Source organism: Bombus impatiens, unplaced genomic scaffold (genome assembly GCF_000188095.3).
Source record: "Bombus impatiens unplaced genomic scaffold, BIMP_2.2 scf_0238, whole genome shotgun sequence".
Lineage (NCBI taxonomy): Eukaryota > Metazoa > Arthropoda > Insecta > Hymenoptera > Apidae > Bombus > Bombus impatiens.
The window spans coordinates 24,689-37,164 of NT_176657.1; the positions used below are offsets into that span (position 1 = coordinate 24,689).

The following is a 12,476-nucleotide window of genomic DNA, read 5'->3' on the forward strand; positions in this document are numbered from 1 at the left end:
GAGGCGGGGGCGGGCCCAGCGCTCTTCTCCAACGCCACAAGGAGTTCCCAGGCGATCACCCATCCAAATACTATCCGTTCCCGGCGCTGTTTAACTTTCGTGATCTGGCGGGAACGAGTGCACTCTGCGCGGCCAGGGCGTTGGCGCCATGTATGTTTTCACTTAAAGCCTTTTTGATTGTGTGGCATCAGAATTTTCTTTGCACGTTGTCTATTTACAGTCTTGAGTGCAGGGGGACCATATTTGAAGCTCTCGAAAAATTAGTGAATAAAATTATTGCCAAACAGATCGAGAGAAAAGGAGTGTTATATATTCCACTTATTAAATTATCAGACGTTAAAAATTGTTTACTTTTCATTTTTGCTATTTATATTATTTTTAAAATAATACTGGCATTGACAATAAAATTCGATAGGGTTTGACATCTGTGCTTTAGTGATAAGTAATTGTTACGCAATACATCTGTTCAGTTGAGACGTACTGATGAATTTCACTATACAAATTGTATTATAATTTATAGCGTAGCTTTATAGCTGTTTTGCTTTTCCGGTGTAGCGCTTACACTCGGATTTTTGGGGGTTGACGCCTCTGCTCCTTTTTCAGGCTTTTGTGTTTTCAAGGGTTGCAGAATCATCCTTGCCTTCGTGGCGGGTGGCGTCTGCCTATGTGACGACATCTGGATTACTCTCGCGGCGTACTGTTTGTACACACGGACAGTGTACGGAGCGACGCGAACACGCCCTGTCAGGAAATCTTTAAAGTATGACAAGGAAGTTGGCTGATGTACTTATCAACAATCACTGGGCTTATTTAGAACCAGGCAGGCAACCGCCAGAGGCAAGGGAAGTGAAGAGGCTTTGCGAGGATTTGTGGAGTAGAACTAGACCTCCAAATCCCATAATCCCGGGAAGTAGAACCTCGGAGTTGTCATTATGTGAATACTTTCTTGTTTCACATGATGTAGTAAACCAAACTTCTTTCAACTTTTTTTAACAAATTCTTTTGAATCGTACAACATTTTCGTCCGATTACGATCTCTCTCACAATTGTATAGTTTTATTTGTGAATATTAGACAAGTAAATATTTCGTTTTTTCGTCCAGACACACTACAACTTGATATAATTTTATATTATTGTTGCTGGATCACATTGCATAATTTTTATGCCGACTGAAAAATGTTAAAATTCTACACGTAATTTCTTTAGAGATGATCGTACATTCAAATCATACAAATACATTCGTCTATAAAATGATGAAATTTTTCATGATCAGAATGTTGGTGTATGCTACGTTTCATATCGCACAGGAATAATTAGCTCCATTTCTTCCAATGACGTTATTACAGAAATTCATACTAACCACATGGTCAGCTGATCTAAGTGCACGAACGGAAGAATCCATCCGATATTATTTTTTTCCTTTTATATATCCATATGTATCATTTCTCCGCTACCCAGCATGTGCATATTCTAAACGTATCACGTGCATCTTCTTTCTGTTTCTGTTTCCATTTCAGAGTTCGTAACACAAGTATATCATTTCTAATTTTTCCAGTTCTCTTCTTCTTTTCTTTTATCTCAATAATCGTTTAGTACTGCATGATTCTTAGGAACTTCGTGGATACTCTACAATATCGCCCATCTAACGGATTGCAGTCAAATTATTTTTCATCGCTACATTCTTTCTTCAATACTTGCTACACTGCATAACGTACTTTCGTAATTTCTAGAGTTTTCCTCTACGGTGAGAGGCGAATAAGATCCAGTGTTTCAGTGTTGAATGTTTCAAATGTTTACATCGTTGCATAAAACGTTGATCGTTTAATGAAAGATCGTTTAATACGACCTACTATTTTAGCATAGCCTTTTTTGTTAATACCGGCGACTGCGCTCTGCTCACTCTTGTGTTATATTTTACAGACCTTTCTAAGGATTGTGTTACCATATTTCAATACCTGTTAATAAATTTTGTAATTTTTATGACGAAATAGTTATTTGTAATGTATATATAGTCTTATTTTGATAAACTAATTGATTTACTTGCAAAATTTAATGAGAAATAAAACAGTAAAATATTTTGTAGAGATATACGCTATCATTTTGCTTTCAAAGCACCTTAAGAGTAATCAACAAACAATATGACAACATTCTATTTAGATTTCCTTCTATAACTTTCCCATCTTTTCCACGTGTATGTCATTTATAAAATATAACATTTGGAAAATGGAAACTCGTAAAAAATATAATATTGAGAATGTTCTCATTGCTTCTTGTACCGTACATCAAACGTAGTGTCACATTATATCACAATCAATAAAAATATAGCAGCAGAAATGGAAAATGTAAATAACTCACGAGAGAAAGGAGGGTATCACTTGTGAATACACCACACTCCCATGATCTATTGTCTCAGTCTCAATTAACTAGAAGTGGTTAGAATGAAATAATTACGTGGTTAGAATGAAATAATTACGTAACTGTAAGTGGTTAGAATGAAATAATTACGTAACTGTAATGCTGGCCGTACGTCATATCAACAATGGGAACCGAGGCAGTAAAACTCGATAGCGACACATACCCGACGGCAACGTGCTTGCGTAGCGATTAAGAAAAACCGACGGCTAGTAAATGAAAGAAGGCCAAATGCAGTCGAATAAAATCAAATATTAAAAACAGGACCTAGGATAATTAAGATTCTCTTAACATGTTCACTACCAGCGTCACACTGTTATGACGCATCGATTTTCATTCAGAGCTCAGAATCATAGATATGCGAAGATAGTCAATATTTATTATCTCTGCATAAACAAATGAATTCTACCGTGAACTTGGCAAGTATGGTTGAAAACGCTCAAATCTATAACCAGCGCGTGTGATCTAAGATTATACTATATCGCTAAAAAAATTTATTACGACAAAGTATTAACTCGTCTCCCTATGTGTTCTCTAAAACTACCTAGTTTTGCAATTGCAAAAATACATAACAGATATGTAAGCAGTATAGAGTATATATTATTATAATATGATACATAAGCGTCATAAATTAGTAAGTAAATTTTCATATCCAGGAGACCCTTAACGAAGAACAAACGAATATGATAGTTTAAGTGATGAAAGCAGGAAATATGATGGAGGCATTACAGGTTCATTTGAAATTCGTATTGAGTTGCCCGGAAAATTCATTCCGATTTACATTTCAATTCGATATACATTTGTCGAATTATATATGTAATATCAAAAAAAGGGGGTATACGCTCGGTCTATCAAATATTTAAGTTCGAGTTTTCTGGGGATAGTATAAGTTGTAAATTTAGAGTATAAATTAAGAATCATAAGAGTGCTGGGGAAGAGAGAAAGAGAGAATGTAAGTAAGAGTGTATGCCTTGGTGACGTCAAAGCTAAATGAGTAGTGAGTATGAGTGGGAGAAGGGTGCGAGGGTTGAGGGTCAGCACTTTTTTGACCTGGGAAGACAGAAGTTGTGAGCCGAGTGTTAGAATAAGACGTACGAAGATATTATAATCAGTTCTTGGATTGGGTATTGCTCGTTAAAATAAAACTAAACTTCACTTCAAATAGAACATCCTTTCTTATTCTTATTCTAGACTATTTAGATATTATATATAAGTATCATTTTGTTCCATAACCCTTCTTCATCTTTCAGGCAACTTAAATATTCCATCCTACCAGAACTTCTAGGATTTCCGGCGAAAAACTTTTCAATATAAAATAAAAAAAGTGATGGTCCTCTTGATGAAGATTGTGATAATTCTCATAATAGTTATTTGGAGAAAAGCAAACATTGATCCGTTTTACGTAATTTTGCCGGAAAGGAAGAATTAAAAATAAATCTTCCAAGCAATACTTCGATTCTATATACATTTGATTTAATATTTGACGATAATCTCATGTAGAACGAATTGGACAAATGCTCGGGCTTTGTTTGTCATATGGTACACGGGGATCTTCCAGGTTACAAGAAGAATGGAAATCAACTTCAGTTGAGGAAACAAGACAATTCTTAAGATTATGAATTGCCATCGACAACATTCGAATGCATTATATTATCACTCTTCATTTAGCAAAATAATGCCTCTGTCACGTCCCGCGACCCGCACGATCCGTAGCGCGAAAGTAAAATTTAATTTCTTTCAAATCAAGGTAATTTAAAACGTTTATTTGAAACCGTGTTTACAGTATTTGAAGTGAAAGGCAGTTAAGGCCGCTAAAATCTATATCTTGCGAAAACTTATCTAACTATGTCTTTATATTTGCCTAATTATGTTTCTACAGCGATATTACGACAATTTAAATCGGAAACAAAGTCGGCAGTTGAACAAACGTTGGGGATCTTCCCAAACATTTTCAGAAGAAAGACCCCGACGTTTTTTCATCTCCGACGGATATAGATGTAGCGACTCAGAGAAGTCAGTGAGAATATTTTCCGTTCGTATCGAGTAATAATAATTATTATCGTTCGTCTATTGAATAATATTGATTAATTACCGTCCATCAACCGAATAATTACCATTCGAAGAGCTAGTTATCATTTTGTCAACCGAAGATTCATCATCTTATCAACCGAAGGATCACCATCTTGTCAGTCTGCCAGTTAATTGTCAATATCGAAATCGTGTAAGATTTGAATAAATCATTACACATTGTAAATTTACTTTCGAACAACTTTAATCCTCTCCCGTGCCAGTATTCCCGTACATAGCAGGTTAGCCGAAAGTGAAGCTTATTGGCAGTTGCATTAAACGTCAGTTAACGCTACCTTGTCGTCGGCAACTAAATAGAACGTAATAATATATACAGATATAAAATTTGTGGTGGCAGCGGTGGGATACGCTTCACGGAGGAATAAAGTTCTTACGACTAATGACAAAATAAACGGAAAACACGTCGACCGCGCGAGACTCACTGAGTGAGGATACGTTCTTGACGTTGTCAGAAAAAGTGAAAGCGTGGGATGAACATTTTCGCGTATTAACCGACATGAGCTTAAGGGTTGTTAAATTAGAGGAAAACGCGCAGATAACGAAACTGAAATACCTGCATTATCGCCGATAACACCGCGAGAGACCAGAGCGATCAAGGGTAACTCGCAACCGATTAAGATAAAAGACGCGATCGAATCGGTACCAGTGTTCGACGGCCACCAACCGTCGGTATTTCAGTTTTTAAGAGCGGGAGTAACTATGACTCTCTTAATGCCTGTTAACAGCATGCCTGCTCCCAGTGGTACCGCCGGTAACATATGCGCCGCATCAGCGTGGGGATTTGTCGCCCGCAAGCGGCGTTCATGGTTATACGGAGTGTGGCGATGAAGGAGCGGAAAACAACATTTATTTAATAAGTCGGCTTGCCGACCAACGGTTTATAGCGTAATACATTGGAGACCTTAAATATAAAAGGAATCTGTTCCTTTGATGGTAATTGTTGACGACTTCGAAAGAATTTGGTTTATCAGATGGAATGATTGGAAACTTATTTGATTGGAAAGAAAACCATTCTTTAAAAATAAATAGTAATAATAACGAAGCCTCGGACGCAGCGCTTCTCGGTCCTGGAAGCGTTGTGGCGGATTTATCCGCTTCAGAGGGTACGTAGTTGACGACTGGACTATGTTCCTGGACATTAGTTGCTTTAAGATTTTGGTCCCATTAATGAGGGATATGATCGTTTGTCCGGTCTGCGACAAAACGGAAGTCCACCTTTTCTTTATGACGTTGAGGGACCTAGATAAGCACCTTAGTTTGCGTCATGTGGATACCCTCATTCAATGGAGATGCATAAGTTGTGGGAGAATCTTTCCAAAGCTCCATGGGGCGAGATGCCATATACCGAAATGTAGCGACCCTACGCAGTGCAGCGAGGGTCTGGAACCGCTGTTGGATGAAATAGAGGAGAAAACCAGTGGCATAAATGTAAATGATAAAGACAAAGTCCCAATCTTGGCTTTCGCTGACGACATCGTTTTGATGGGTGAAGATGAGAGGGAGGCACAATGTCAGGTGGATACGCTCCACAAATACCCGAAGAGCCTGGGAATGTCTATCTCGAGAGAAAAAAGTCAAGAGTTCCAGGTAGTCGCTGAAAAGGGCACGTGGTTCATCAAAGACCCTAAAATAAAATTAGAAAAAGCTCAGGTATCAACTATTGACCCGGAGCAAGCCTTTAGATATTTAGATGCCAAAATGGGGCCTTGGAAGGGTATCGGCTGTGACATAATTGTCCGGAAATTCTGAGCGTGGTGAGAAGAGTCAGAAAGCTTTCTCTTAAGCCATGCCAGAAAATAGAATTAATTGTGAATTACATCTTCATTCGCTAGATTTATAATCTGTTGAATAATCCACCAAGCGACGGTGTCTTGAGAATATTGAAAAGCGAAGTCAGGCAAGAAATTAAGGCCATACATCTGGTGCCTTCGACAGTCACTGGTTTCTTCTATGCTCCGAAAGCATGCAGAGGATTAGGGTTACCGAGGTTTGAACACATTGTGAAACTCGGTATCCTAAACAGTGCAAAAGAACTCACTGGATTCAGTGGCATCTAGCTTGATAAGCAACGAGGAAGATAAAAATTAAAGAAAATAGCGAACTCCCTAAAGATTAATTGGCCGGCCATTTCTGAGGACATTGAGAAAGCGAGAAAGAGGCTAAAGAGAGAACACGTAAAACAGTGGTCCGAACTGAGGAGTCAGGGCCAAGGAGTCAAAGACTTTTCAAGAGAAAAGATCGGCAACGTGTGGTTGAAGAAGTATAATTTAGTCAAGCCATCAAGGTTTATAGAGGCACTGAGATTAAGGACGAACGCCTTTGGTACAAAGACTGCATTGGCACGGGCCGACAAAATAATATACGTAGCTTGCAGGAGCTGTCGCGCCCAACCAGAAACCCTAGGACACATCTTAGGGTTGTGCCAATACACCAAAAGTCTAAGAATAAGAAGATACGATGTGGTGAAGTCTCACCTCGCGAAAAAATTAAGTAAGAACAATGAAGTATTTGTGGAGCCTACGATAAAAGTAGGAGGTAATCTGTATAAGCCGCACTTCGAAAACGAGGAACGGATTCTCGTTGAGATTGCTTCCCTAAAGCGGAGAAGGAGAAGGTCGACACATACTTTCCATGCCTGAACCACTTAATGGCAAAATACAGTGTGGACGATGGCGAGATTTCACCCGTGGTCTTGGCCATAACGCCAAAAACCATCGAAATTTTAAGGGAACATGGCGTCACGAAAGGTGAAATGAACACGATTGTTATGAATGTTTTAAAAAGCTCTACAGAGATGTGCAACGTATTTTTAGATGGATGAGCAAAATATTATTATTTATTTACTTATTTTTTATTATTTATTTTAAATGTTAAATTATTATTGTTATTTATTTATTGACTATTATTTATTTATTCATATATCATTAACTATATATGATTTATTCATATATCAAAACAAAACTTATGCAGCTACCAGAAAAAAATCCACTTCAGATTCAGACGAACATCAGAGGAGATTTGAAAATCTCCGTGGTGGACGATCCACACAACCAATACTACGGTATCCATATACGGTATTTACCGGAAGCAGGCTCGATATTTGATGACACCAGACGGTATCCTACGCGCCAGAAAACTTCTTTTATGACCAATGGCCGGGAAGTTCATTTTCTTTTCGAATTCTCACATCTATTTGTATTCGAAATAGTGCATTAAAAGTGATTTCTTAATTGATAGAACCTTATTTTTGTGATACGATGTAACTTCATTCTGGAGTTTAGAAAATGATAAAGACACAGAAACGTTTTATTTGCTAGATAAATTTTACGAGAACTAATAAACATTTGAGGCTTGATTTTTGCACACTTTTCAAAATTAAGAAAAGTTATATTTCCACAAAGCTTCAAGTTTGTATATAAATTGTATATAAATATGTAGCGGCACATGAGCTAGAGGACAATTTGAATCATGTTGTCTTGCCTCCGAGTATCAACGTCGTTAGGACATACATACTGTAATAGTAAGTAAACTCCGGGAAAAAACAATGTCACCGCTACAGGCAAGCGTCAAATAAATACGAATTTAAATTTTTCGGTATACCCCCGACCAGTATAAATAAACGAACGCGATCGTAACGTGACCAGTTTTTCAGTCTCAGTCTCGAGCGACCTTAATAACGATCGATACATAGTTTTAGCGAATCAGTTAGTACCGGGCGTCTTAGCGAACATTCTTTGTATCTATTATTTTAAAATATATTTCACGGTGAGGTGATATGTCGCGATAGGGTCGGAAGGAAAACTCAGATTTATTGAACGATAAATGTTTATTCACTCTAATGTCAATGAGTACACTTGACGCAGGATTCGCGATTATATTCGGATCGCGAATGCGCGGTTATGAGATAGAGCTTGGATAGCTACGATTCGAGATGCGCTGCGAGTGCGGACAATGATTGCACGAGATGTCGAGAGCTTAGATAATTATTCGACTCGAACCGTGTAAGTATAACGATCGTGATATGTTGACTCGCGGTAATAGACTGACTTTTTGTCGCGATGTTGCTGCGGAGGAAGGCTGCGTTGGGATGTGTCTAAGGATTCGTAGGCATCGGATTCGTTGAGAAAAGCATTGATTCGGAAAGTGAGGGAAATGTACGTTAATGTTTATTGGCTAATTCGTGTTGGTCGTTGGAAAAGGATGCTAACTGCCCTTGAGAGGGTGTTGCTAACGGGAAGCATCGTACGTGAGAGATAGCAGATTTCTCGTGTGTCCCCGTGGTAGGTGGTCGACTTCGAGACTGATAAACAAAGACTGTTTGTCTCTTTGGAGGACCTTAGCTAAAATAAATCCTAAGATTTATAGCGATCCTTAGGCTAGCTGGAAATATTTGGTACGAATGTATCGACATCTGGCAATCATCTTGTCCGCAGGTAGAGGGTCTTTGTGTCGTGCGTCACGCGACGTAAACTGTTGGGAAGTTTACTGTCAAGTGCCGCCACAACGGTTTTCAATATCAAGATATCTCGTCATTTACAACACACTACCAATCATCTCCTACAACCGTGTAAAACGGGTCACTGGGTATGCGTAATAGCATTTTCCCTTCCTCGCGAAAAATATAGATAATATGTATGAGATACTGATGACCGAGTACCGAGTCGTATTGGTAAAATGGTCAACGCGGAAATTCGTACGTGACTCAGACATAAACAACCAAAAGGAACAGCAAAACACACGTTTTCAGGACAACAGGTGCTGAGTCTTAGTTCAAGATCGACAACACAAAATTCAATTCAACCAAGAGGAAACCATTGTGCAAATGGAAGAATAGCCTGCTGTTCACCCATCCAACCTATAAAAACATTAGCAACTGATGTCAAATATCACGCTTAAGAGAATCAGGAAATCAAATGAAGCGCGTAAACGATAAGTCCTACATATACACTACTATAGTCCTACATATATACTACGGGGGAATAGTTCACTTCAATATTTTCTTGCTATGTGTTAGATCTACGAGTGTGAAAGCATACTAACAAACGATATCTAAAAGAGGAGGTGTTATGTTCGCGAAACATATTTTAATTCATATTTATTTAGAGAGCGTACGCTCGATTTAGACTATGGAGAACTTAGGACCAACGCGAAGCAGAAATTCTTTAAATGAAAGTCTCACGAACGGCACGACTTCCTCCTATTCGCCAATACTAATTTTTCCCCAACTTGTGAAGTGTGCAAAGGGAAGTAAGAAAGGTTAGACGGGTTCAGTTGGTCAACAGATTCGCTACGAGAAATTCATACAAAATTGGGTATCGAAATCACACGCATCATCGACTTTAGTAACTATGCGGTACATTAAATTGCTATTAAACATTATTTCACATTAGCTTTTGACCCTCGGTGAAACATATGGGCAGCAGGATTAGACTCTTGGTTCGTCGCAATCGAAACTTAACTTCAATTTAATATCGTTTTTGAAATGTCATGTTTTCTGAGATAGAGTTTATACGTAGAAGCAGTTATTATTACACTAAACAGTTATAAGTCATAACGTATATAGTATGTCCATTTTAAGTGTATACGCGCTATTATTTCTATACGTACAAAAAATAGGGGAAAAGTTTAATATAGAACTTGAATAGTATCAAGGAGGCTTATACTCCTGTTAGTAAGTGCTCCAACCATATCGCTAGAGATGGTCCCTCCGTGTGCTTTTCCTGAAGGGTATTTGGTATCATATATGGTGTAGTATGGTATTTTCATGTAGCTTTTTGGAGTGAAGTGTGTTTCTGAAACAAGTAATATGTCTATACTGTTGTTGTACAGGAATGTTTTAGTTTCTAGGGCCCGATGTTGTAGTCCGTTTGAGTTCCAGGCTGCTATTTTCAGCGTGTCCGTTTTTATTTTTTGCTTAGCATGTTTGTAAGAAGTTGTAACATGACTGTGATTTGTTGCGTTTGCTATCTGAAAACTGCGTTTTGTTCGCTTATCATTTTTGTTTGCATTCGGCGTTTTTAATGGATTGTTTGAGTAGTTCCCTGATTTGTGTAGTGTAGTTGCTGTTATTGTTCTGATTTTGGTTGTCCAAGGGTGGCAAGGGTTCATTACGTGCTGTAGATTTGGTGTTGTCTCAGTTAGTTATTGCGTATCCTGTTTCGAATCGGCGGAAACAGTTTACGTTGCAGTTGTTTTCTGACTACACAGCCTTTGTAGCTAGCTGGGTGGTTTCTATTGCAGTTGTAGCATTTTACTTCATTTATTTTTCCTATGTATGGACATGTTAGGTGCTTTTCTGCGCATTTAACACACGCCGGGATTCTGTTGCAGTAATTTTTTGTGTGTCTATATTGCTCACACCGTATGCATTGCGGTATGTCTTTCTTATGTCCAGGTGGCTCCACTGTTACTATTGCGTTTAGAACCTCTTTAATTTCAAAAATTTCTCTGTTATTATTTTTAGGTTCGAGTTCTATTAGGAATAGCGGTAATGATTGTTCAGTATCATATCTGGTTATGTTATTTATTGCTCTTACCTGATGTCCGATTTTAGCTAGTTCCTCGCATATGTTATTTGTATTTGTTTTTGGATGTAATCCTGTGGTTACTGCTTTGTAACTTTTATAAGTTTTGAGCTGGTAAGTGTAATACCCGGCGTTTTTTGCTTTTAATGCCTTTTTCTTGTACTTTTACCGAATCTTGGTTTAATTGTTTTATACTGTAATTTTCTTTGCCTGCCGCGTAGTTAAGTAGTTCAATGAGGGCGTCTATTATTTGGGCTTCAATGTAAATTGGTGGTGGTTTGGCGATGTGGGTTATTGGTTTTCCGGCCGCGTCTATTTCTTTCTCCTCTGGCAGTGCGCTGAAGGAGTTTCGGAGTGTAATTTCTTGTAGCCATTATTGTTTTCCTGCTTCTATAGCTTTCCTAACGTTTGTGTTTGGTGTTATCATTGAGGTTATTCGATGTGTAAATAGAGAAACTCGTGGATAAATTGTAAGGTAGAAAATATATTTAAATACAAGTGTAATTATAAGTAAGAATACAATTTGTGCTGGTCCAGATCCGCACGCTTACCCAATAACTGAAAACCCCGAAGCTAACGTCGCCTGTCTACTGTTTATGGTCTGTCTTCGTCGCAGTCTTTTGTTTACATGCTGTCGATGGCTTAAGTGCTTGAGAAAACTAAAAAGACCAGATGTAGAGTTTTCTTAGAAGTAGTGACCATTCCAACAGTTATTTTTCGGTTTTCGTTGTAACTTGCCATCTTCCAGCTTTTATCCTGGTGGGTTAGTTCATTATTGGTTTTATTCTCTTCATTGTTTTGTATTGGTTCCATTTCAATTTCGTTTGTAACTTCGTTCGTAACTGTCGTTGAGGCGACATTAGAGGCCAGATGTGTGCAGGCCCTCACCGCGTACTCTCAATAACCTCAAGGACTCACCGTAAACTTAAACTTTTAGTTTATTGTTCCTGTAAGTTTTATCAATTTATGGATGGCCCTTGAACAGTCCTTAGGTTTATTGTACGTTCTTACAAATTAGGGAGAAAGCAGGTAGAGTTACCTAATGGGAAAACCGAGTATTTGGCTAACGGTAATGCTGGATTTTCCCATAAACAATGTCACCTACGAGCTGCGTTGGTAGGAGGCTTTCTCCTCCTATCTTCATTTATTAACGTGGGCTATAACCAATTGACATCGCAAATCGTTACCATCACTTTTCCTAACGAAAAGTTTGAACAATGAATCCGCGTTGTTAGTTCAAAGGTACACACTTACACCGAGCTTTCCTCCGTAATAATACGAGAAAACCTCGACACTGAAACTACAAACTCTCATCAGTCAACATCTCTCCGATCAGTCGCGTAAACTGTACTTGTGTTATTTAATAAAGAAACATAAAGTGGAGTTACGGCTCAACCTTCGTGTATTTAAAACCTAACCCTTAATTTTATGTAACACAAGCAGCGTGCAGAC

The 12,476-nt window shown here is 38.3% G+C and overlaps 1 pseudogene; it reads right to left on the bottom strand.

The window, feature by feature from the left end:
* Positions 1 to 26: 26 nt before the first annotated feature.
* LOC112212631 lies at positions 27 to 145 on the bottom strand (annotated as a pseudogene).
* Positions 146 to 12,476: the final 12,331 nt, after the last annotated feature.